Here is a 12,420-nt window from a genome sequence, read left to right on the forward strand (position 1 = left end):
CTTAATTAAGATATAAAGGGCCAACCAGATAGCTCAGGAGACTAAAGTGCCTACTTAGGCAGGTGCAGTGACCAGGGTTCCATCCCTGACATGCTGTGCCAGCCCTGCCCCCCAGCATACTGAGACAACAAATGAGACTAGGTGTGGTGGCACACACCCATAATCCCAGCACTTGGGAGGCTGAAAACAGGAGGATCACTGTGAATCCGATCTGTGTAGTCCTTGTACTGCATACATTAAAAAAAGATATAGTTAGCATTAACTGATGCTCTGTAATACACATCACAACTATCCTCAGCCTGAATTTCTACTGATCTACCTATTATACATTCTTTAAGAAGAGGCAAAAATTCTGTAGTTTGAAGATTCTTTAAAACACAAAATCTATTGTGTTTAAAAACAGTTGCTTGATGAACTCATTTTCTTTGATTTGCATGTATGTATGTATGTATGTATTTATTTATTTATTTATTTATTTATTAGGAACTGGGGATTGAACTCAGGCCCTTGCGCTTGCCAGGGAAGCGCTTATTCTACTGAGCCATCTCCCTGGCCCATTAACTCATTTTCTTGATTGTATTTTTCTGGGTGTAGATATGGTATCCATACAGAGATGCATATGACAAGGTTTTTGAAGAAACATGTACAAAAATATGTGTAAGTGCATTTCTTCTTAGCCATGTCCATAGCAGGGTTATGTCTGTGAATAGATATTGTGACTGTGCTGACAACTGCATAAGATAGTTCCAGAGAAGATTACAGCCCATAAGTGAGGAGCTGAAAGCTTTTCCTTCAGATCAGATCAGGAAAACAGGGCTGTATACTTTCCCTACTTTTATTCAAGATAGTCCTGCAAGACTGAGCTACAGCAATTATGGAGAGATAGAGACAGAGATAGAGGAAGACAGGGAGAGACAGAGAAGCAGAGAGAGAGAAAGACAGAGAGGGAGAGAGACAGAGAGAGAGAGAGAGAGAGAGAGAGAGAGAGAGAGAGAGAGAGAATCTAAATCAGAAAATAATTAGTTAAATTTTCTGTTTTCAAATATCCTAATTTTATATGAGTTATAAAAAGCTATTGAAACCAACAAAAATTTTAGTGAAGTTTGCCATATACAAAATTGATACTTCAAAAATCAATAGTTGTTCTATATAGCACATCATTGGAATAGCATGTGGGAAAAATATTTAGGGATAAATATAGGCAAAGAAGTGCAAGATATACTGAGAACCAAAAAATATTTACAAAAAGAACTGAAGACATAAGTAAGCCGAGATAGTCTCTGTTTGTGGACAAGCTCCTTTGAGAGATGTACATGTTCCCAAGCTATGGATAGAATGGAGGATTGGGAAAAAGTAGAGGTGAACATGCTGTGGATTTTCCCTGTGACATTTAAAATTTTGAAAGTCAAATCAATAGCTTTAGGGAGAAACAGGAGAGTGTGAGAGTTACAGTGAGACATCTCACCTTTCCTCTGTTTCACACAAGCAGGAATCCCTGGAGACTTTGATAAGCCAAGGATCAAGAAATCTCTGCCCTACTTGAACCAAAACATAAGAAAAGCCTTATTGGTTCATTCTTGATCGCATAGTAAAACCAAGGCCCAGACTGCTGTCTTGTCACATGAGAAGAGCAGACTAATGGTGAGTTTATTTGAAAGTATTTTAAAAAATAATCTAAATTAGTGAAAACCTACCTCTCTTTTAGCTCACTGTGTGTGTAAATGACCATCATGTGTGTATGCATACCCAACATTCAATTTTATATAATCACTTACCTTTTCCAAATATTCTAAACTCTCTTAATGTCCCTCCAGTTTGGTAGATAGACAGGCAATCTTCACATCTCCTGAAATTCTCACTATTCTACGATTCTAAATATCTTGAGTTTCATCTCAAAAGGGGTAAGAAATTAAGAATCTTGTCTTTCAAAAATGTTCTCAGGTTTGCTAAAGTGTGATGAGTGTTATTGGATATATATATATATATATATGCTACTGACATAACGTATCTCCTTCCAAATAGTAAGCTAATATTCCAATTGCTTGAAAATATACTGAACTCATTAGTGAGCAAGTGAGAACAGCTATAATACATCTGTTAAATATTTCATAAAGACAAGCCAAATAAAGCAGAAATTACCTAGTGGGAAAATAAGATACCCTCAAGCAGCTAGAGGTTGACATTAATATTTTCTTTGAATAATTTATTTTCCTCTTATCATCCAGAATATAAAAATGTAGTCAAGGTCTTTTAAACACTTTATCTTCAATAAAAGCTGAACGAAAATCATAGAGCTCTATAAGAGACAATGATTTAACGCTGGCTTAATAAACCATTGCATCAGTTATCAATAGTCTCACGTTTCTGTTCTTCCAAACATCCCTCCTATAAGGTACAATATCTTTCACAGCAGAGTACATTTTGCTTTTGCTCAGTATATTGTTATTTTTATCCTAGAATAATATTATCTCTGGAACACATTGTTCATCTTTCTGGTACATTTTGTACATATCACATAGCTCCTTACTTCTCTTGGCACGGGCAAAAAGGTAAAATATAGACTCTTGATCACCTTTATTGGTTATAACAGATTTTTTTCAGGAAGATCTAATTTTTATCCTCATTTTTTGTTGATGTCTCTCTCTCTCTCTCTCTCTCTCTCTCTCACACACACACACACACACACACACACAAACACGAGTGCTCGCGCACCACACAAATTAATTCTTGGACCCGTAAAACATCCTGTGCTGTGAAGAATTTAGGCTTATTCTAAAGTATGCTGCTCTAAGATTAGAATTTTAAAAAGTTTAAGTTTCTTAAATGGTATGCATTTGAATTTACAGATATCAGAAAAATGGTGAATTACCTAGGGTGCCACTGACACACACACACACACACACACACACACACACAAACACATACACACACACGCACACACACACACGCATACACACACACACACACACACACACACAATCACACCCTCTATTTATTCACACGTCTCATCTCACATACTTGAATCCCTGGCTCTTCATTCGGTCCCTCCTCTCTCAAATGTGTCTTTCCTCTCACTCACCATTGTTAGCCCTCAAGCTCAAGGCCATATCAAAGCTACCTGGTCTTGGTAATTCTATAAGGCCTTATAGCCACAGAAGTGAAGGTGATCTTTTGTATGGCAGTGAGATGACAGGTGAATGGTATGATAAATAGCTACTCTTACCTCTCCATGTAGGAGAAAGCTTTGTACTGTTAAGGCAATAGTAGGAATGACCCAAAGAGTCGAGAATGTGTGTCCAAGAACAAGGGCTGATACCTGTCTCAGAAATCATTAGCATTTCCTGGGATGCAATTGGAATAGGGTAAGCTTTGACTGATCAGTACACTATCTAAGTAGGAGCAGATCATCTCACTAGGCATATGTTGAATGTGGCCACAGCTTCCTGGGGTAAGTAGATCCTCCAAAGTTGTCCAAGAGACCTTTAGATCTCCCTCCTCTGAGGTGGTATGGTGAGTGTGTTAAGCAGCCTAGACCCTCTAGAAAGGTGAATCCAGAAATAAGATGACAGCAGAAAGGGGACGAGGTCATCCTAAGTTACCGCTGGAGATATTTCCATGGGAGTTTGTTTAAAAGATCAGAGAGAAACAATAGGGAGGATCTAGTCCAGTGACCCTGTAGTACACTGAGAAATCTTCAGTTAGGAGCAAAGGTCCACATAGCTGCAGCGATAGCAGAATTATAACTAATCACAGGCTGCTGAGTCTCTGCTTACAGCCCTTCTCCTGCTGGCAGGAGAGCAAGCTGAGAGTGGTGCACTCTCCATAGCTATGGCTAAGAGGCAAGTGTCATTTTATGGGAGCTGGATGTGTGTCTCAGTGGGAAGGAGAATGAGACATGTGACTAGGAACAAAGTCCCTCAGAACTATGCATCCAAAGTCCATTCATTACTTTTTTTTTTTTTTTTTAATGTATTTAGTACAGGGTCTACATGGTCTCACTACTTAGATCGGACTCACAGTGATTCTCCTGCTTTCAGCCTCCCAAGTGCTGGGATGACAGGCATGTGCCACCACACCCAGTCTCAATCACCCTCTCAGGAAGCCCAGGGGGTGGGCAAGGCATGGCACACTGGGGATTGAATCCTGGTTGCTGCGCTCCGCCTAAGAAGATGCTTTGGGCTGCTGAACTGTCTGGCCGGCCCAACGTTCATTCACTTCTTCATTTATCAAATATTTCTAGAGTGCCTCCAGTGGATTAGTCCCACTGCCAGGCAATGTGAACAGGATGCCAGCCCAGATCCCAGTGGAGAGATGGGTGAAGAGACAAGGAATGAGGCACTTTCATAATGCACTCTACAAGCTGATACGGTGGCACAACAAGGCAGTCTTTGAGCCCATCAAGTGTTGTAGGCAGCTGAATTAGATAGAAATATTATAGGCAGTCAGACAGGGCCACGCCCTCAAGGAGACAATATGGAAGACAAGGTGACTTTGCAATTTGGAAGGGACACACATTCCCATATGGGCCAGACCTCAAGACAAAAGAGGAAACACAGCTACATACTTCCCTAGGGCTGGGCATCAGGGATTGATATTCTAAATAGGTATCAATCACCTTGAAAGAACACAAATGAATCACTAACCCAACCCCTGATAGGAAGAGACCTTGTCCTGTATTCATGCCCACTTGCTACATGACTTGCTTCTCCATTTGACACTGGATTTAATCAATTTTAACTGAGCAATGGTTCTTGTAATCCCATTGGTTGATCATAGTTTTGTTCCACCTCATGCCCACCTAAGGGAGTTCCCATATTCTCTACCACCTTAGACCATCTCACCACATGGTTTTCCTCTATAAAAGTCCCTGGAAGAGACAGCTTCCAGGGGATCATCCACTTGGGGTCCCCTTCTGTCCCTCTCTTGGACAGAAGCTTTCTTGCCCCCAATAAATTCTGCTCTTAACCTCTGTTTGTTCCTAACATTCATTCTTCAGTTTTAGTGAACACGAACTCATCCCAGGTACTTTTCAGGTTGGGAGTTTGATTTTTTTTTTCTTTTAAATACACTACATTTGTACTTCAGTCTGTCTTTTTTTTTTTTTTAATTGTTCACACAGGGACTTAATAAAAATGTATTTTATAGAAAACTATCTGCAAAACTAAAATTAAAAATCATGCACACTACACATATATTCTTCTGTATTGTAAGGAATCAATTTAATATGTACAGGTGATCATGAAATATTAGGTGGTTTGATTTTCTTAAATCTGGTACAAGACCATGATGTCAAGTGTTACTGTTGAAAGGCAGTGCAAAAATGTCTATTAACAAAGCTGCTTACTAGTGGTAAGCAGAACAAAACACCTATTTTCTTTACAGATACCCTCCCAAATCATTCCCGATGTTCTCTTTCTTTCAGATAATCAGTTGTGAAGATTGATGAGGTTAAAAACCAATTTTTTTAAAGAAACAAAATAGAACCTATTTACAAAACATGCAAAAGAATTTTACGTAAGATGTTACTGCAGAACTAGCTTAAAGAGGACACAGCAGAGGGACAGAATACACCTTACTTCTACAAATATAGGTCCTTTCCCCTACTTTCTGGAAGAAATACATTTTTTTTTTTTTAGGGCCTGGGCTATATAAAATCACATACACTGCAAAGACAGAAACAAAGAGGTTTGTGAATCCTTTATATTTCCAGCAGCTGAGACATTATGTCTGAGCACCGAGGTTACCTCTAGAGGTAAAACCAGAGCCAGCTATTAAGCAGCCAGAAAGCAACACTAATTGAATACATGCCCATTTCTCTTTTAGCACATTCTTCGTTTTCCTCTTCTAGAAGTTGTCTTAATGTTTGATTATCTGTTGTCTTAATGAAGCTGCACCTACAACAGTCATGTCATCCGCAGTTCCTTCAGTTGTTGCATCTACATTTGAAATGCCATACACAGAATCGTTTCTGACCAGCTATCCGTTTTGGTGAACAGCATTTTCACCCATAGAGTGCTCTCTTTTTAGCCTGCCAACTGCACGGATTACATCACTTTGAGGGGCTGGAGAAGGTCTAAGTCCAGAAAATCTAGCGGTCTCTCGCTTAGTGTAAGTACATGAGGTGGTGTTTTTAGTGCCACAGGTCGACTGAACAAGGTCAAGATCTGCTGGTCTTGAAAACGAAACGTCTTCCTTATTTCCTGCTACAACAATCCTCTCTGAAACTTGCATTATCACACTAGCATTTGGAACTCCTTCTTGGAATCCTTGTTCCAGGTCAGCGTTTGGGGTGCTGCTTTTCATTTTTCCGGACCCCTCATTCGCTGACTGATACCTTCGGTGTATTCCATTTCATACTGAATTCGACTAATTTCTGCCATCTCAGCAGCAGTGGGAGAAGGAAATGCTGCCGCGCTAACCAAATGTGTCCCAAGTACTGCTGGCACTACCTGCTTCTGAGCTTCATACTAATCCTTAACAGCTTGCCATGCATGGGCCTGACTTGGAGCCACGTCAGTCCCCCTGGGCCCTTTGGAGTGACCCGGACAGGGCCCACCCAAGTCATTTGCTCCCTATATCACAAGGACATCTGCGGGGCCATCGAGGAAAACTTCCTCATGGAAATAATGCTTAATCTGGGACCTACAGAGATTTTCATCACAGTTATGGATGAGCAGGTACTCCAGGCAGAGAAAATGACATGACGAGCTCTGTAGGGCTGAGAGACTATAGCCTTCTCAGCGAAGGGGTCACAGGGAGCCGTAACAAAACACACAAAGAGGCCACATGCTGACAGAAGTGGAGGGCCCTGGGCACCAGCCTGTGCTGCAGGCTCATCTTGTGCAGAGAAAGAAGCAAATAGGGTTTTAATGAGATGATGATGGGTGGGAGATGAAATGGAATTTACTGAGGAAACCCTCAATGTCAATGTACTCTAGGATTCTAGACCTGTAGGTTTGCCTCCAGGGGACCAGACACACAAGTCACCTGGGCCCTGGAGTGTGGGGGTTAACTCCCTTGCCCCATCTCATTTAAGGACAAAGGTCCACTCAGTGAAACTTTCTCCCTGGCCCCATCTCAGACCATGCCACTTCCCTGGGATAAGCCACATACTGTTCTTAACCATAACATAAGAAAAAAAAAGGAAAAGTTGGAGAGAGAGAGAGAGAGAGAGAGAGAGAGAGAGAGAGAGAGAGAGAAAGAGAGAAAGACAGAGAGACAGAGAGAGAGAGAGACAGAGACAGAGACAGAGAGACAGAGACAGACAGAGAGACAGAGAGACAGAGAGAGAGACAGAGAGACAGAGAGACAGAGACAGAGTCAGAGAGATACACAGATACAGAGAGAGACAGAGACAGAGAGACAGAGACAGAGAGACAGAGACAGAGACAGAAAGACAGAGAGACAAAGAGAGAGACAAAGAGAGAGACAGAGAAAGAGAAAAGAAGGAGAAAGGAAGAAGAAAGAGGAGCAGAGGGAGGAGAAGATGAAGGAGGAGGAGCATGGTGAGTACAAGAAGGGGAAGAAAAATTCCTAGTTCAGCTAATGTCTTTCTCCTGTTTTAAATTAGCATGTTTGCACTACATCACAACTGCGTCTGGGATGGAAGACTGATTTCCAGATGTGTTGCGTCTTTATCATTCTCAGCCTCTTTCATTCCCATCCTGAAACTTACTCCTCCCTCAGCACCCACGTCTTCTTCCCAGCCACCACCAAGCTGCCTTGATTTCATGCAACTCCTGTCTGTGCATTTATTTTTTTATTTCTTCATTCATTGGCTATTTACTAGGTTTATTTATTTCTTAGATACCATGGGTATTTAAGGTGGCATGTCCGATTGATTTCACTTAACATTATGGTCTCAAAGTCGGCACACACATTCCTGCAAATGACACAATTTCCATTTTTCTTTAAGGCTGGGTACCACCCCCTTGTGTCTATGCATGCCTTTTCCTCTGACTGTTCTTTTGGCTGTGGGCATCTGGGATGTTTCTAGAGTTCAGGTATTTTGACTTGAGCTGCTAGGAACATGGGAACCCACGCATCACTGTGGTATGATGTCTTTAAGTCCGTGGGGAATGGACTGGGGGAGGTTAAAACCAATATATTTCCCACTTTGCCTTCATCTACACCCTATGACAGTTCCTTGTCAATGGGAGGTATATCCTTACACTGTTGTATTTCCAAACTAAAAGTGTAATGTGAAATTCTGAACAGTGAAACCATTTTCCAATACTGAAGTGGCTTCTCAGGAAACTTACCCCAAGGTACTAATTAACCAAGTGTTAAGAGAAATACTCTAGGAAATGCTCACCACTGCAATGTTAGAATCCAAAATAAAATCACTGAATCACTCAAATCATGTAACGAACATTATTAGTATAACAGTATGATTTATTACCTGTAGACAATTCCTGGGTAATAATCTGTTCTTTATTTTTTATTAGCTCGGACTCACAGTGCTCTTCCTGTTTTCAGCCTCCAGTGCTGGGATTCCCGCCATATGCCACCACGCCCAGTCTCTGTGGCTGGCTCAGCATGCCCAGGGGCAGGGCCAGCATGGCACATAGTGCCAGAATTGAGCTGGGTCCCTGTGGTTGCCTAAGCAGGAGCTTAGTCCACTGAACTATCTTGCTGGCCCTAATAATCTGTTCTTTTTTTTTTTTTTTAGTTTTATTTATTTCTGTGTGTGTGTGTGTGTGTGTGTGTGTGTGTGTGTGTGTGTGTGTGGCCAGCTCAGCTCACCAGGGGGCGGGGCTGGCTGGCATGTGGTGCTGGGGGATTGAACTGCGGTCCCTGTGCTTTGCTAAGCTTGTTCGAAGTAGGTGCTTTAGATCACTGAGCCATCTCACCAGCCCCTAATAATCTGTTCTTGAGAAACTCCTCTGATCCATAACTGCTGGAGGCATGACGCAGGTCAAATGTATTGCTCTTCAGGCTGATTTGTGCAGAGGCCGGGAGGCAACAGAGTTCCAGCATGCAGGGCTCATTCCATCCACAGCTCCCTGTAACTGTCCTCTTACCCTCAGACATCTTCTCACATGCTTCTTCAAACCTTACCTGACTTTTACAAGGACGTAGTAGTCGCTTGTGCATATCAAAACCAGCCCACCACTGGCAGACACTTCAGTTGTCTTCAGTTTGTACTTCTTATTAGGAAATCTTCTTTGCACCCTGGTCTTTGTGGTGGAGAGAAAAGGAGACAAGTGAATTGAACAGCACTTTGTCTTCAAGAGCTTCGCAGCCTAGGTGTGGAGGGTGACATCCAGACACATGGCCAGGGCAACATGCTCAGAACACATCTACAGGCTGAGTGCCAAACGTGCACTCCTGACTTTCTGTCACACTCACCCCCTCGCTCCCTCACTCCGCACTCCCACCCTTTGGTCTTGATAGATATGGAGAGCCATCGGGCTCCACTGGAGACCTGGAGACTTTGGCTCAGTTTTCAATCTGTGGCATTCAGCTCAACACATTGAGCTCTGTATTGTCCCTTACCGATGATACACCAGCCATTCTGTACATGATGTCCTAGGTCTTGACAGGGTGATGCCTGCCTACATGGCAGTCCTCAGAAGGTTGAGGTAGGAGGATCATCACAAGTTTGAGGACAGTCATGACTATATAATACATTCAAGTCCAGCTTGAACTACATAGTAAGAGCCTGTTTTAAAAGCAAAAGCAAAAATATATGTATATATTTTTTATTTTAGGGTAAAGGTCTACTGGGTGTTCAGGGTCCCCTTACTAGATCGGACTCATAGTGATTCACCTGTTCACAGCCTCCCAAGAGCTGGGATTACAGGCATTCCTCACCATGCTCAGTCTCAATCGCTGTCTCAGCATGCCCTGAAGGCAGGGTTGGCATCGCAGGCCTGGGGATCAAATCCCCAGCCCCTGTGCCTGCTTGCAGGTGCTTTAATCCACTGAGCTATTTGGCCAGCCCTCAAAAATATTTTAAAGGAAAAAGATTTTTCAGTTCTTGTCTACATCTACTTCAAATTGAACATGCATATTCTCTCTCGGGTGCCATCAGGCTCAATAGTACCAACTTCCCGAGCTCTGCCTGAGAAATGGGTGATCACACAAGTACCCCCAAAGCAGCAAGTGATTTGCCATTTCCCTTGTCTCTGTTTCTCCCTCTAGTTTTTACTCCACACAATCAGTGCCCTCACATTTGTCAGTGAGGCCCACTTGTAGCTCTTCCCCATCAGCATTTCAAGGCATATTCAGTCATCTCAGTGTTGATTCCAAGCAGTGAGGGCTGTCACTCTTCCATGTTTAGCAGAAGACCAGAAGAACAAATGCTGGTGATTGCAGAAATTTCTGTAACAAGCTCATGGGCCTCAGTCCCTCCACCACTTGCACATGTGAAATGAGACAGAACAGCCCATAAGGCTAAAGAAAGAAAATTTATTGTTTATAGACTTGGATCAAAGAACAACAGAAGCCTACAGTTTCTGGGAACCTGAGCCTGTAGGACAGGAAAGCTTTGCAGCGCACCTGGAGTCACTTCACACAACCCGTGACAGGTGTGGAGTGGAAAGTCCCGAACCTCTGATCAAGCATGGTCTTTCTGGTGACCCCGCTTTATCCTGAATGTAAGAGCCATGAGACCCTTGGCATGTCCTCACACCAGAGATTTGGGATTTTAGACAATTTTTAGGAGCAGGCAGCTCCGATGCAGGCTTGATGTGGTAGATAAAAGGAAGAGGCTTCTGAGGTGGAAAGAACAGCATGGAGAAAGTCAGGGTTCCCAGAAAGTGAGGTGATGGGACAGGCTGCTGCAAGGTGGGCATGGCAGGCACTGGGCAGTGACAAATGAAGCAAGTTCTGGAAAGGTTTGGCTCTTAGGTATGGTACCTGCCAAAACCCAGTTCAGAGCCCATCAGAAGTATTTAGGAGGAGGAAGGTACTGCCTCCAGAAGCATCTGTTGGCATGCAGAACAGCCCCTCATCCTTGCAGGCATGTCACTGTCTTTGTTCCCACTCACCACCACCTGCTGCTCCAGTGATCCCCCCTCCTCTTCCAATGCTGGGATGATCAAAGAAGAGCCTGGCTTCCCACCTTAAGCAAGCTCTGCCTCCATTCACTCACCTTGGCCCATCTACCCCAGGCATCCTACCTGTGCCCAAGTGTGTGTTCCCTATGGCCATCGGCCAAGTGAGTTGGTGAGACCAACGGGTACAGAGGCTTGGAAATCTAGACCCACCTCATGGAGTCTTTCCTCTTAACAGAATATATTTTGGATACAGAAGTAATGATAACGCACTAGCCAGTCCTCAGAAGTGCCTACACTGTACTGAGGACAACGCTGGTACTCTCTCTTTCCCAAATGAGGCAGTAGAGGGAGGAGTGGTCAAAGGGAAAACTTTCCTGGAGTAGACTTGCCTTATGTCAGGGACAGGACCTGATATCCTCTGAAGATGGTAAGTCAGAAATCCTGGGGCTGGGATAGAAGGCAGACAGCAACACACAGAGAATCTCCAGCAGGCCTGCAGGGATAATACTGTGTTGATGAATGAGAAGACACCACACCAGAAGGGGTGACTAGGCCAGGATTCCATACAGTTCTGGGAGACTTTTGGGAGAGGACATGGAAAGGGACGTCACATTTCCTGTGCTTACCCACCCTACAGCATCTCACTCCCCGCTGTCTGAACTGCTGTCCTACTGGGCCAGAGACAGAGGTCTTAGGGGAAAGGACTGGATCTCAGATGAGACTGTGAGGGGTCCAGAATTTGGGACAGAGGCATTGACTGAATATGCACATGAGCATGTACACACACACACACACACACACACACACACACACACACAGAAACCTCAATTAATTTCTGGACCCAGAAAGAGTAGTTGCTATACTGTGAGGAGTTTTAGGTTTATTCGAAATTATTCTGCTCCGAGAACAAAATGAAAACGTTTGTTTCTTTTTAAAATGTTCTTTATTTTAAAAAGAAAAAACAATGATGCAAAATTACAAAACAAGATAGTAGGAGAGTCAAATGGTTAATACATGCATATTGTTACCTTCAAAGTAGTTGCTCAGATTTAAATATGTAGGTATGCAAAATTGATGGAAGAATGCAGGGCTGGGGGTATAGCTTGGCAGTCTAAGCACCTGCCTGGCAAGTGCCAGGACTAGGGTTTGATCCCTGGGTACTGCATGCTGTGCTGGCCCCAGAACCTTGGGCACTCCGTTGCCTCTTATTGTTGCTTCAGACGTTTCATGTCAGCAGTCCCTCCTGTCCATCCTGTGTGCCCCAGTTGAGACCCCATTGTGTCGCTGGTGTTCCGTCTGGTCTGTAGGCCTTTGTACAAGGTTCACCTCAGTGGTAGTAGCACCAAGAGAAGGGGGATGTTCTCTGGATCATGTGGCTTAGTTCATCTTGATCATAGCGTTGGTGACAATGGCAACT

At 43.3% G+C, this 12,420-nt stretch overlaps 1 pseudogene; it reads right to left on the reverse strand.

Annotated features, from left to right (window-relative positions):
• Nucleotides 1–5,746: 5,746 nt before the first annotated feature.
• On the reverse strand, nucleotides 5,747–6,422 carry LOC101587355 (annotated as a pseudogene).
• Nucleotides 6,423–12,420: the final 5,998 nt, after the last annotated feature.

The sequence above is a fragment of the Octodon degus genome, unplaced genomic scaffold (genome assembly GCF_000260255.1).
Source record: "Octodon degus isolate 3935 unplaced genomic scaffold, OctDeg1.0 scaffold00005, whole genome shotgun sequence".
Lineage (NCBI taxonomy): Eukaryota > Metazoa > Chordata > Mammalia > Rodentia > Octodontidae > Octodon > Octodon degus.